The sequence below is a fragment of the Parus major genome, chromosome 1A, assembly GCF_001522545.3.
Source record: "Parus major isolate Abel chromosome 1A, Parus_major1.1, whole genome shotgun sequence".
Classification (NCBI taxonomy): Eukaryota; Metazoa; Chordata; class Aves; order Passeriformes; family Paridae; genus Parus; species Parus major.
This window is the reverse complement of record NC_031773.1, coordinates 63,127,517-63,142,184: the sequence shown is the minus strand read 5'-3', so window position 1 is coordinate 63,142,184 and position 14,668 is coordinate 63,127,517. Positions and strand designations below refer to the sequence as shown.

Here is a 14,668-nt window from a genome sequence, read left to right as displayed (position 1 = left end):
AAGGCAGACCTGGTACTCGGAGAGCGTGACTTTATTAGCGGCGGGGTACCCGCCACCCTCCCCAGAGCCGGGCCCCGGGGCGCGCCGCACCCGCAGCGCCGGGACCGGCTCCGAGCAGCTGCGCTGGGTACGGGCAGGAGCAGCGGCTGCTCCGGGAGGAAAGCACGGCTCCCCCACCCCCACTGCCGCGTACCCCCACCCACACGCCGAGCCCCGGCAGCGGCCGAGCCCCGGCAGCGGCCGAGCGGGTCCCCGCGGGCTGGGGCCAGCCCGGGACACGGCTGCGCTGCCCCGAGCAGCGGCGAGGGTTGCTGGAGCGGAGCCGGAGGAGAAGGAGGTAACGCGGGCTCCGGGGCACAGGCGGACCGCAGAGACAAGCCTCGCTGCCCGGCTGGCCGGGGGAGCGGTGACTCGGCGGGGGCTGCCCCGGCCCGTCCGCCCGGGCTCCAGCAGCGCCGAGAGCCGCGGTCCTGGCGGGCCCCGCAGGCCGCTGAGGTAACCCTGGGGCTGCGGGGTGACACCGGCGGGCTTCCAACGCAGCGCCTCATCCTCGGCCCCGCGGGAGAGCGCGGAGGGGAAGGGCGCGGCGGGACCCCAAACTTCTGCCTCTCTCTCGGGTTCCTGCGGCCGGCTGGGGGTGCTGGGAGTGAAGTGGGAGCTGAGGAGAGGGGATGGATGCGGCGGGCGGCTGGGCACGTGTGCGATCGCATCGCTGTGACAGGGTCTGTCGGTGCGGGAGGTGCCGGCGGACACGCACACGCCCACGGACATGCAACTCCCGGCGTGTTTACTCTTAGCAAAAGGGCGGGAGGGGGAACCGCTCCTCGGGAAGGGACTCGGGAGCGTTGTCCCCGGGACCCGCGACAGCCCCGCTCGGTGAAGTTCCCGGGCGGAGCAGGGGGGAAGGCGAGAAGGGCTCGGTGCCGCCGCCGCTTTGAACCGCTGGCGGTACCGGCGGACAGCCTCCGCCCCCGCTGCCTCCGCGGACAGTGAGGATGAGGATGGTGGTGGGAGCGGCGATGGCCGTTCGCGGGGGCGGCGGGCGCGTCACTTACCGGTGGCCGCCACGCAGGGCCGCCCCGGTGCGCGGCGGGGCGGACGGCGGGGAGGAGGTCGGGGATGATCTGAGGCAGCCCCGTCACGCCGGGGGGACTCCCCACGCAGCCCCCTCCCCGCTGTCACCATATCGCCTTCCTCCTCCGCCTCCTCCTCCTGCCTGCCGGGGTGCCGGCGGCGGCCAGGCGCGGCGCGGCGAGCCTCTCCTCCCCCATTGTTCCTGGTCTCCCTCTCCTTTTTTTTTTTTTTTCCCCTTTTGTTATTTGCACTCGCATTGTGTTGTTTGTCTCTGAAGCCGCCTCATGACCAGCCAAGGGATTTCACCTCGTCCTTGAGAGACAGAGAGAGAGAAGGGGGAAGGGGTGGGAAGGAGGGGGGAGAGAAAGGAAGAGCTCACCAAACACCCATCTCCCGGTCCCTCCCCGCACCTCTGGCTCTCCCCACCCCGCCAGTGTCTCACTTAGCACCCCGCGCCCGGAGGAGACATGACAGACAGCGGGTAGGTGCGCGACTGCCGCCGTTTTAACTTTGTTCCTCGCCGCGGCTGCTCCCCGGGGGCGTTCGGCACTCGGCGCCCCGCCGGGTCCGGGGGCGGGCGGGGTGGGCGCCGCCGGCGGGGCGGGGGAAGCGGCGGGGCCGACTGTCAGCCCAGCTCGGCCGGCTTCCTCCCGGGCGCTCGCACACCTCCCGAAGTTTGGCAGAACTTGTCACGCCCCCCCTTTCCTCCTTCTCCTTCTCCTCCTCCTCCTCCTCCCGCTCCAGCTCCTGCTCCTGCCGCCGCCGGGGCTGGGGGCGGGCGGGGGCGGTCCGGCCGCGATGCCCGCGCCTGTGTGGCGGGGCAGCGGCTGCTCCGCGCCCTGCCCGGGCATGGCTCAGCCCTCGGGATCCCGGCGGAGCCGGCGGACAGGAAGCTTTAAATTATTGTAATTGCCTCTCCGTGCGTGAGTGCCGAGCGGCGGCGGCCGCCGCGCCGCTGCCGGGAAGCGCGCAGGGGCGAGCGGGGGGTACGGCGGGCACCGCACCGGCACCGGGGTGGGGGGCACCGGCATGAGCATCTTTATGTCTCTCTGCGAGGCACCCTCCTCGCTTCTGCCCGAGCAGGAGGGTGGCTCTTTGGAAGGGTGCTGAAGGCTCTCGGTTCGCTCGTTTCGGCTCTTTTCCCCTCAAAAAGAAAGCGGGTCAGGGGGGAAAAGCGACTTCCCCGTCAGGGTGCGGAGCGCGGCCGCGCTCGTCCCCGCGGGTCCCCAGGTACTGGCGTTGGGAGCGAGCGCTGCCTTCTCTGAAAAGTTAGGGGACTTTATTCCAGCCTGACTGCGATCCTAGAATAACCGGAGCCGCTCGCCGGGAGGAACGTGATCGGCTTTTCCCAGGGGATGGCATGCTGCCTCAACCCTGTACTTTGGTCAAGGGTAGAACCAATAGCGAGCTGTGGGATTTTGGGTAATAAGTGTGGGAATCTGCAAGAGGAGTAGGTCTAAGAGTGATTTGTTTTCTTTCTGCTCATGAATAATGGCCTAGAGCTTTTTTTTTTTTTTTTTTTTTTTTTTTTTTTTTAAACAAAACAGGCCAACGAGATAGGCACGTGGGAGATTTGTAGGCGTTCAACATCGCAGTCATCATCATCAACAACAGCAATACAGTAGGGATGTCCAGGAGAATGGTGTCTGATGAGAACCGTTTTCTCTGAGAGGCTGGTATCACATGCTGGCACAGGTAGCTTTTGGTTGATTTTTTTATTTTTAATAGAGCTGCATTTCACTCCCTCTCAGTCAGAGAGTGAAATACTAACTTTAGTTCAGATTAGGAAAGGAAGTTTGATTCCAGCTGTAGAACTGTAGGGTAATGCATTCTGGCTTTCATCCTTCCAGTTTAAATCCAGCTATCTGTGCGCAGCCTTGCTGAAGTGAGCCACTCAGATTAAAGGTGACTTCTTATGAAGAGCTAGTACAAAGTTTTTTTTATGAAGAGCTAGTACAAAGTTTTTCTTAGGAAGAGCTAGTACAAAGATTTTCATCAAAGTATTTTATCACCTGCAGCTTACCTGAAAACAGTTACTTGTATCTGCTGCTCCTAATCATTCCCAGACCTGGAAGATATGTTATTGCCTCAGAAATTAATTCTTTATCCTGCAAGCTATACCATTTACAGCTATCAAACTGGAATTGCAAAGGGAGATATTTTAAATTTAGCTATAGTATCTGTCCAGGTTAGAGCCAGCTTTGTTTTACAAGGCTTCGGCAGCTGAAGAGGGAGAGGCTGGCATGGATGTGTTGCATCTTGCAAATGGATAGCATGTCTATTCTGACATGATTTGAACATGAAAACCCAATAAACACATGGTCATTATGCATGGAAATCTCACAGCAGAGCTTTCTGCTTGCACTTAGACTGTTTTGGTTGAGAGTTACACTATAAGGAGCACAAGACTTGAAAGCTGCAAGTGGCTTGTGTAAACAGATGGACATTTGAGATGTATTGATGGTTTCAAGTTAATTCAGTTAACATGTGGGTGCACATGTTTTTAATTTAGCCTAGTATAAGTTTTTGTTTGCAATGGAAGCTCATATGTGCCTTTTAATAAGAAAATAAGAGCCTCTGGATTTTGTCTGTAGGTCCTGGAGCTACAGCTGTAGACGCTCTTAGGGTCTGTGGCCATCCTGTTGTCATGATCTTGTAGGCCCAGGTGAGACTTAACAGAGAGCTTAACAGTTTTTCACTGAAGTTCACAGGTAGCTTGCAGATGAATTTTAAAATGGTAAGGTACCCTGTGCTGAGAAAACATAAAAGTGCTTAAACACATCTTCCTGCACTCTTATCGTACATGCTGCTTGCTAGAATCAGTTAGGTTGAGCAACATCATTAAACTGTCAGCCCTATTGTTTACAGTGGGATAGTTCCTCAATGCTCAGGATGAAGAAACCCAGCAGTTTTCTGTTACTCATCGTAAAAACGCAGTGCCGCGTTCCAGGAAGGTTTGTAAGTGGCGGAGCTCTCACTGCATAAAGCACAGGAGGAGACTGGGATTTGGCATCTCCGGCAGTGCTGCTGTACAGCAGTGTGTGTGCAGGAGCTTTGTTTTTGCCTGCAGTTCCTACTTACCCTGAGATAAAACACTCTGATGTTGGCATATGATACACCAAAAAAAAAAACCAGATCGTTTGTTGAAAAATAAGAACTGCAGCATTTAGGAGAAAGTAAATGAACAGTCCTTCTAAAAATACAGCAGTATGCTAAAATATTGCCAAAGCACTGCTCTGACGCTGTTGTAAGCTGTCATTTTTTTTGACCATTATAAATAGATTAGTATTATTACAAGGATTTTTTTCCTATTAGCAAAGAAGTTTTATTTTTCCTGTTTTCAACATGAGGATCCTCGCATGTTCCCTGAACAGGCAGAGCTGTGCTGATACAGAAGGCAGTGGGAATGTTGCTGGTGAGGAAGTGGGGATCTGGACCCCACTGGAATGGCTCATAAAGCCTTTAAGTCTCCTGTACTGTAAGTTCAGGGGTTTTTGTAATCTGTTTTGCTTACATTCTCCATGTCTTCAAGATGTTAGACATAGTCCAGTTAATCACTTAGGATATATTCTGTAGTCAAGTTGAGACCCAAATTTGGTTTAGACAGCATTTGAATTGAGGGTTGAAACAAAACTTAGCTCCTTTCCACCAGTGCTGAAGCACTGGGGGCTTAGGAGAGTTTTCTTTCTTTTTCATGTTGTGCCCAGACCCAGAGTAAATTCCTTTCAGTTTTGTGACCCAACAGTAGGACTAGGGAAATCAGCAGCCATATCTGCTCCATTTTGGGAAATTTGCTAACAGATAACAACATTCAAGTCAAGATCAGAGCAATAGGCTGCATTCTGCTGCTAGTCATGCTGCACTTCCACCTTCTTTGGGTGCAGTGGGGAGAGCAGAGGCTGCATGTGGAGTGGATTTCCAATGATCTATGTACTGTGGTGCTGGCTGCCCTATGGACATCCTGGAAAAGTGTCTGAGGAGCACTCTTGCAGTGCCTTTCTCCAGCTCTCCAGATAAATCTCCAGGCACGTGGTGAATGCACAGGGACATGCACAGTACACTCTGTGTATGTAAAATGCATTGTCTGAACAAGTTTCTTATTGCTTGCAGAGCACTCATCCTTTCTGGCTGCACAGGTTACTGGGTGAGGAGACCATACACTTCATGGCAGCCTGAGGAGGGTCTCCTATAATATTTCTGACAGCTTTATTTTCTGTCTCCTCCAGCTTCTTTCTTTTCCTTTGAGCTGCAAGAGTAGATTGAATCGCAGGTAATACATAAGAGGATCCTTTAATATTGGCTATTTTCGGAGGCACAAAGGACAATTACTTTCTCTTCCTACTAACCTCCTGCTGGCTTACTAGCTGCTTGGGAGGCTAGTGATTTTAAGAATACCACTTTACCCAGCGCATCAAATACGGAGCAAATCTTTGCTCACCAAGATCCCAGTTCCTGCATCCCGTGGTAACACCAAAAATTGAACTTGAGTGGCCCAGAGCACCAGCCCCTACTGTGAAGACTCATACAACCATCAGCACTTTTGAGAGTTAAATTTGATCCATTGGCCCTGAGCTGTGCTGACAATTGCCAGCTAAAAGACCTTTCAGTGAATTGTCCTTTAATAGAACTCTTCCCCCCTCCCTCCCCCCATTCCCATTTCCTGTTGTTCTTTTAAATAAAAAGAAATCCTGGTGACAAAGCTAAAGTGTATTCTGTCATTATTATAAACAAGCATAAAGTATTTGTCTATATTTCAAGGAAATTAATTGCCTGAAAAGTGCAGGTCAGAGATATGTTACAAGGATAGTATTCTTCATTACTGCAAAATCTCAAGGAAAAATCCTCACACTATTTAAATTATGTATTTTTGTACTAGTGTTTGATCCTTTGAATGATTATTGTTAAAATACATGGGAAAGTCAGTACTGTATTAATGCTACACTGGTCTGAGAAGGGACAGTGACCACTTAGACCAATCTGTTTTGGTTTGTCTTGAGAGAAACTGAGCAGGCTCAAAGGGCCAGTGCAATTTGATGACATTTTGTAGCTTCTGCAAGGAGCAGAGTTTTACAGAAGAGGAGCCAAATGAGACCGCATCTCATAGAGGAGTGATTTCCATTGTTGTCTCCTGCTGCCTAGAAAGGTAATCCAGGTTTTACTTGAAATGAGCCTGAAACGTTTTAGGAATGCTTGTGTCCAATTCAGCAGGCTTAGATTTGCCCTATGTACACAGAACTTGGCTTTACCAGTCCAAGTCTAGTGGGATGTGTAAGGTGTAACTGGAGTATTACTAGAATTGTATTTAAGGTCTTACTACTGCTCTTAGTGGCAGTGATGTTGTTGTATTTAATTTAATTTACTTTAGTTTAAACCCAGATTCTCAGCACTGGCTTTTGGGTTAAGCAGGTTGGAAGGATGGCTAGACAGCAAAGTGCTGATGGGATAGGGTGAAGTTGCTCATAGCTGAGCTCCTCCTCCTTTATGTTGCTTTGCCCGTGTTTTGGGGGAGAGGGGACAAAATTCAGTTCAGCTTGCTCTGCTCAGAAGCTTTGAAACGGATGTAAATATGGCTTGCAGTATCTTCAGTTTCTATAGGGAGTAAGTGAACAAAACAGGTTTAAATTGCATTGAGTGCCATATTGTGGTTTGTAGCAGTCAGTCTAAAGATACATTTAATTAAACTAGTTCAATTTCTAAACTAGGACTATGGAGTCTACCTTTTACACTGCTATAAAATACTTGTGTATGAGTAAGCTTTCAGTGTAATGAAAAAGGCTGGGGGACACACTTGTGATCCTCAGCTAACTAATTAAATGTTTACTTAATAAGGATCTAGAAGTTAATTTTACAATCCACTTTTTTTAAAATGAAAGCAAAATACCTATTACCTGGCTAAGTCAGTGCCTTTAGTCAGTGAATAGAAGAGTTGCTTTTCTTAGCTGGGAACACCATTTTATTATCACAACCAACCTTCTAGCAGGAGATTAGTCCTAATAGACCAGGTTTATACTGAAAAAGATTCAGAAACCATTAGAGAAGAGAATTAGAAAATGATAGAAAATGAATGGTTTTCGAGTGATTTCAGAGCAGATTGAATTAAAGCCAGATACTGACTTCTGTATTAAAGAGTTTTTTACTGAAACCAAAGTACCTAGTCTGTAACAATGATTATTCCACCAAATTACACACTGGTGGTGTCTCCTCCACTGACTCTGGAAGGGTTTGGGGACACTGAGGTAGCCAGGGAAAGGCAGCTGTTGTGGCACTCACTCTGTGTGCTGTCCCCACGTGGCATCTGGGAACATACAACTCTCTTTTCACTGAGATGAGCTTGCTCCTTATGCTATGGCATTGAAGATCGTGCTACTCATCTTGATATATAGGCAAATGCATAAATAATATCTAGAAATGCAGTGTATGTGTCAATTACCCTTCTGTTTAATAACAAATTAAGCACACCTGCCAGGAAGATATGCAAAATATATAAAAAGTGTATTAAGTCATAGAAAAGGGAATGTCTTAATGCAATATCCTGCTTTACAAATTCAAATCTGGATGAGGAGTGTGTTCAGTAGGAGCTACTGTGCTTTTTTCTGTGTTTCAGATTGATTTTATATCTGTAATTGTACGCAGGCAGCTGCCAGGAGCAGGACAGAATGATTCTGAGGAAACCGAGCAATTTGTTCCGATTCCCGGGAACACGGGTTTGTTTAGTGGCACCATGGTGCATTAAGCACGCTGTGGTTGAGATTTACAAATATAGGACAATTAATTAGTTCAGGTTTGGGAGTCACACATAGATTACTCAGTCAGTGTGTGCACAAGTAGGGTGAGCATTGAGTTCTTGATGGAACTTGTTGCTCAGATCCGTTTTGAGCCTCCTGTAGACAGAAAAGACAGGGCTTGGATAGAAATAGTGAAGTGCTTGTCACTTCTGTAAAACAGTTTCCAGTTGAAACCTGAAATTATATATAATGAGGCATTCCCATAAACGGGGTTGCCGTAGGTAAGTAGCAGTTTGCACAGGATGATGGAAGTTTTGCCACTGTAGAGGAGTAATATTAATTCTCATGAGAGGCTACAAATGAGTAAATGCTGATGAATATGTACAAATGTGTATGTGTCAGTTTAGTGCTTCTGAAAGAAAGGCAACTGACAGTTCTGGAAGCTGAAGGCCTCTCTTTGCCAGCGAAGTGCCGTGGAGGAAAGCAGCCCAGTAAAAGTGTGTGGTGATTCCCTGGGATGTGGGGCTCTGTGGGCAGCCCCTGAAGGCAGGGGTGAGGGTGTGGGTCAGCTCTGCACCCACCTGAAGCCCTCTCAGTAAAAAAACCCCTCTCAGCGTGGAGGGGATTGTCCAAGCACGTGTCCAGCAGATGCCCAACACATTTAAAATGTGTAACGTGCTTGGGTACTTGACGTGGGTGCTTGCCTCCTACCCCAGTCACAAGATGCCATTAGACCAGTATCTCACTCTGTATCAGACGTGGTCTTTGAATGAGAGCAGTGCTGGGTTTTCATGAGGAGCAGTGGAGGGGAGGGAAGCACCTTCTTGCACCTTCTGCAGATGTCCCACTGTTCTTTTAATAACTCATGTACTGTGCTGGCACAGAAAGTGGCTCCTAGTGAGAAATAACAAGCTGAAATGGGGTAGAAAATGGAGAAACCAACAGATTCTAATCCTTAAAGAATATTGGAGGTAAAGGCATGGGTCCCATGGTGTGAATAGCAGCAGTTGCAGACTCAAGCACCTCTGCCATGCATGGAAACACAGCATAAAGAAGTAGCTATAAGAGGCAAGATGGAAGAAAAATGCTGTTGCACAATAGTAAAAGGTTCTAAGAATGTGAGATTTTCCTTACTTCGCTTAGTTTTAAATTCTGTGTTTTTACATATAAGAAAAAGGAAAATATGTACTGGTATAACTGTATAGTTGTCTATTTATTTTTATCTCAACACCTGAGCATGAGTTGTAGCGGTGTGCTTTATGGCCCTGTTTAAGAACAGGATTTAAATGTAAGCTTAGCTTTAGAAATGTGGTGTAGTTACTTAAATTAAGCAAAATATGAGTTTATAGAAGAGCAGAGTTAGATAAATGAGATTTCAATGTGGCTAAATCCCATTTTTAAGACCTTGCAGACCACGCCCCACTGACCTTCAGGGTGATTTAGGTGCTGTAAGTCATTCTAACAAAGTGGAAAAGAAAAAAGTTAATTTCCTAAGTTACCTGTGTCGTTAAACATTGTTCTGAAAACCTGAAGGGACTGCGACAAGTGTGAGAGGTGTCTTCCAGGACCTCCAGTGACTGCAGGATTTACATGGATTCCAGTTTTAAGGAGTGATACTGAGGACTTTGTAAATTTTTAATAACAGTAGTAGAGGCTGGGTTCTCTAAGTCCTTCTACAGTTTTGTTTTCTTTCGTATCACTGGGGATGTTGGTCAGGTGGGACCATGGGATGTCACCTGCATGGGAAAGGTCAGTGCCAGCAGTAGATTGGGACAGTCATGGTTTTGTATAGTTGAGGCTTGAAAACCTTCAGGATGGAGGTTTGTTTAGAGTTATTTAAGGTTGTTTTAGGGTTTGTTAAGGTTGCTTTTAATAGGTTGTATTTCTCAGATTATATTTCAGTTTGTGTTATGTTCTTGTTAAGAACATCTGTGTTCATTTTATGATGCTTTTTGGTCTTTTTTTCCTGGTTTGATATACCAGATCAGTAAAATCTTTGTAAAGCTGATACTTCATGGCTCCCTCTGTCAATGAAGAGGAGTTTCCTGCAGAAAGTGTCGCGAACAAAGAACTTTTATCTTCCCACTGACAGTGACAGGGACAAGTCATCTTATGTGGCCAAAACTGTGCATGAGAGAGGAGAGCCTGAGAGATGGGATGGGAGCATTATGGGCCTGGTTTTGTATCTGCTGCTGTCAAGGCAGAATTTGCTATTTGTTTTAGTCTATTAATACTAAAACCTTGAGGTGGTGAGCCTGTAGTTAGCCACTTAAGTGTGCAATCACATGGGATTTTGAAAAGTGCAGAAAGAAGTTCAGCACTTTGTGTTCAGTGATGTTCCGTGGGCTTGGAACACAGCTGTTTCCAAATCCAGCTGTTTCAAGTAAGAAAGTAGCAAAAAACTTAAAAAAAAAAAAAAACCAAAAAACCCCTGACTGAACAGTTGAGTGTTTTTCCCAGTTTCCTTTATTTAGCAGGACAAGGATTTGCCCTCTCAGGCTGTTCAGAAAGTGTGGAGTCTTTTCAGTGTCCTAATAGGCTTTGGTTCAGCCCCTTGTACAGTTTCCCATGTAGAGCTTTTGTTTGTTACAGCTCCAGCTCAGGAAAGCAAAGGTTTTTTTCTGTGGAGCTGTGGACTTCTTTGTATTAACTCAAACACACAGTGTAAAGAAAATGGGAATGTGTGTTTGGAGGCAAATGAAAGCATATTGTTTTTTATAAAGTGTCACCTGCAATGCACTTCTAAATAAACCTCTATGGCCATGTATGGGGTTTTTTCACTTGAAAGACACTATCTCCTTCTTCTAAACATTTGCACAGCAAAGTAATGCATTATTGCATTTTCATAAATAATTGAAAAGCAACTTAAAAGAAAGTAGGCCAACAGAAAAAAAAAAAGAGAAAGTGTCGGTTTCAAATTTGAAAGAAGAAAAATATGTTTCCTTCTTGATAGCAAGTCAGTTAAATGTTATTAAATCCCATTTTCCCACCCTGACATGACCAAAGACAAATCTGAAAATTGACAGTTTCATTTGAAAGAGAGAGAAATGGGGGAAGAGGTTTTGAAACGCTGAGTTTGGTTTGGATTGTTTCTCCTTTCTTTTTTTTTTTTTTTTTTTTTTTCCCCTTTTTTTAAATTCCCCCCCATAAGAAAGGAATTGTGACCCCCTTATCAGTTTGCAAGTCACTGAGGAGCAAGTCTCTGGAGGTCTGTGTGTTGGCTTCTCAGTGCCGTTTGCCGTGCTGGGCTGTAATAATGCAAGTTATTTTAAAACTGTGCATACGTTAGTGTTCTGGCGCAGCATGATACAATAATGTGTGAAAAAGCATAAAATCACACCTTGGTGAAACTTGCAGATTTCCTGCATAATCCGACAGTGAGCTCTTGTCAGGTTTTGACTATATGTAAAGTGAGAATAAAGTTTTCAGAAGCAAAGCTCAAGCCTTGGATGTATTTTGAATGGCTGTTCAGGGATTTTGGCCCTGATGTGGTTCTGAATGTGCCTGGCTTTAAGAACTTTAGTCCCACTGTAGCCAGCAGGTCTCCTCTAGTGCTTAAATCTGGCAAATGCTTCAAGCCCTTTGCTGAATGGGAGCTTTAATTTTACTGGTGCTGAGGAAAATTAAAAAGCCAATAATTTCTTAAAAACCATCAATGACATGAACAGTTTTCATGTAACATACAGTGGGATGGATCTGGTGACACAACCAGATGTTGGCTGTGGGAATGGTTTATGGCCATGGGTCTCTTCACTGCTCTGTGGTCACGTTGGTCCCAAGCTGGTGTGGCTGAGGGGGGATGGACAGGCAGTGGGAATATTCAGTTTCTAATGCTCTCGATGCAAGGTGAGGACCAGCAGGGTCTGTGCCTGGCTCCTGGTTTTTCCTGTACCAGAGGTTAGAGGGAATATCTGGGTGAGGTCCTTCCATCAGGCAGGAAGCCTGACCAGTGAGTCCCAGCAGTTCTTTTCTGGCATGGGGATCAACAGATCAGTGATTACCTCTATTAATGTGTTGTTTAATATGCTTTAAGATTAGAGCTGTTCAAAGAGCCTACCCCAGTGAGGATAAGCTTCATGCAACTGATCTGTCCTCCAGAGCAAAAAAATGTGCATTCTCTCTTGCTTTCCTCCCAGCTTTACTCTGTCTCCTTTCATTTTTTATAACCAGTGAGGCTGTGTTTCAAGTCTCTGCTCACCGTTTCCAAAATGTGTGATATATTTGTTAAGGATTTGGAATTTCGGATGCTTCGATATAACTTTGTGTAGGTTTTGTAGAAACACCTGACATGTGTGTTTAGTTCCTAAACACCTTCTGTGCTTGATTTATCCTCACAGGTTGTCAAGGTATTCAGATGACCTGAAACTGAGGAAGTGAGAGGGAGCTCAGCTGGCAAAAGTCTGACATTGAGTCTGACTGCGGCTCAAATTTGTTTTGCAGAGTTGAGCCCAGGCTGCGTAGGCGGTGAAGAAAGCCTTCTTCACTTTACCATTGTATCCAAAAAGCTCTGAGCATCTTTTTTTTTTTTTTTTTTTTTTTTTTTTTTTGGCGGTGGTGAATAACCTAGTTAGCTCACATTGATTCAATCCAGTGACAGTTCTCCTCAGAGGAGGCATGGTGGGAGTTTGTGAGACCAGGTTCATTGGTGGGGATGCTGTGGTGGTTCTGTGGGAGGTCCTCTCAGGCAGAGAAACCACGACTTGGCCATCTGACAGGGACCACCATGCACCAGTCACTTCACATTTGACACTGCTCTTTGCCATGGCTCAGCAGCTTGGCTTCCAGTGGGGCAGGTTCAAAACTTTTACCCTCATTGGGTGTATTTTTAAGGCCCTGTGATCACCAGGGGCGGGGAGATCTTGAGCTTAGATATGTGGAGGATGCTGACAAACCAGAGTCCCTGTCTGTTGTCACAGAATTTCCCTTCCCTTTGGCTGTCCTGACAGTGTCTCCTGGGGTGCAAGGCCAAGCCTGTCTGTCATGGGAGGTGTCTTGTCTAGGCTGGAGGAAGGCTTTCTGGGCAGGAGACAGTCATGCTGTTGATACAGTGCAGTGTGCATCATTGTTTGTGTTATTACTGTTTTACATTTGTATTTGTAAGAAGAGCATATTGATGACTGCGTGTTAAAACTCTGTCTTTTAGTGCCTTGCTTTCTTGCCGAAAAAGGAAGAAAGCTACATTCCTACTTGGAAAAACACAGAATTACATTGGGGCAAGTACTAGTGCTGTGTTCATACATGATCAAATGCAGGCAGATTAGGGCACAGTGTATAAATTGCCTTCATGTTCGTTGGGTTAGCACCTGTCAAATAAGTGATTACAGGAATTGGCATAGCTTTCCTTCCCATAATCGCTGTGAAACAGGGATGGAAATGTAACAGATGCCATTTAATATGGACCAGCACCTAGGTTCTGTCTCTGGATCTGGCTCTTCTTGCCTCATGGCCAAAGTTTCTAAGCATCTTTTCTGCTTTAATTCCTCAGTAGTTATAAATGGAGATAATAGTGCTCACTCGCTTTACAGGAGATTTCTGAGGCTGTTTGGCAAATCATTTGGGATCCTTTGATGAAAGATAGGAAGTATATGCTAGAGCATTAATGATAAGATTAAATTGAAAAATTATATTGAGACTGAGGAAAATTACAGTTCCTAGATGAGCTTTGCCTTGCTGGGTGGTGTTAAACTTCTGCAGGAAGTAATTTTTTCAGAGATTGTGTTGGGGTGTCATTTGCTGGGATTTTTTAATTTGTTAACTGACAAGGCTTTTTGATACCAGGCACTACACTTGAAGTCCTGTTGAAGAGCAAATGAAGTGTTGTGATTCTATTTTTTGCGGCATAGGAGTCTATGGTGACTCATTTAGTGTTTGTAATGCCTGTGACAGATTTAAAAAAATGAAATCAGTTATTCCCAGTGAGATGGATACACTCAACCAGACCCCATTTGAGAATTATTTGCTGCACTATTAAGACCAAAGTACACATCTTCCCCCTCCCCCCTGAAAGAATCCAGCTTATCATGAAATGTTTATCAGAGCCATATAAACATTTCTTGACTGCCGAATTTTGAGGGGAAATTCTTTTGGTCTAACATATGTATTGCAAGCAAAACTCTTCACAGATTTTTTTTTTTAAAAAATATATAATTAGCTTGGTTGCAGCCTTACTTATTACCAAGCATGCCAGCATCTGGCAAGGGTACGGTGATCTGGGAATTCACTGCTTGAAGCCTTGGAACAAAGTGTTCTGATCCGACCCCAGGCATTGAGTCCAGGACTTGAACTGGAATCTTCAGGAGCAGAGAAGTCTTGAGTGTCTGGAAAATTGGCCTGTTGAGTCACCACACAGGCACTAAAACAAAACTAATTTTAAGCAGGTCAGAGTTCAGCGATTCCCTCTGGAATCTAATTTTTTTTTTCCTAAAAAAAAAAAAAGAAGTCTCATGTTTTAAGTGAAAAGGGTCAAAGTTGATGCACTGCTACAATTTTTGAATGCTTTCCCTTAAGAACAGCCACCCAGGCTAGGATTAGCATGAAGGGCTGCTAGGCTGGCACTTCAGTGTCTGGGTTAAAAATATTTTAAAGCAGTAAATGCAGTCAGAACAGAGAGAGAGATCCCTGGGAGCCTTCCTATTCAAAAATGTGTAAGCTCAGGGCAGCAACTGCAATGTAATTTAGGGCAGTATATGCTTCATAGCTTTGGAGAATATTGCCTCTTGTTAATGTTGCATTGGAGGACAGTAGTAGTAATTTCAGAAAGGTGGTATTCCTGTTTGTTTTACATTGGAAACTTCAGAATAAATGAAAGGAAGCATCAATTGAGGAAGAAGCGTGACTGCCGAAACCCAGCAATGAATCCATCTCTGAGC

At 46.1% G+C, this 14,668-nt stretch overlaps 1 protein-coding gene across 2 annotated transcripts in view; it reads left to right on the top strand.

Moving 5' to 3' along the window:
• Nucleotides 1-426: 426 nt before the first annotated feature.
• Nucleotides 427-14,668, top strand: part of SOX5 (SRY-box transcription factor 5) — a 618,882-nt gene continuing 604,640 nt past the window's right edge. Inside the window, exon 1 of one of the 2 annotated variants that reach the window (XM_015627613.1) lies at nt 427-495. The gene's annotated coding sequence lies outside the window, so the exon portion shown is untranslated. Of the gene's footprint in view, nt 496-1,903; nt 1,980-14,668 lie in introns of those variants that run through there. The other variant, XM_015627615.3, reaches the window with a different exon arrangement.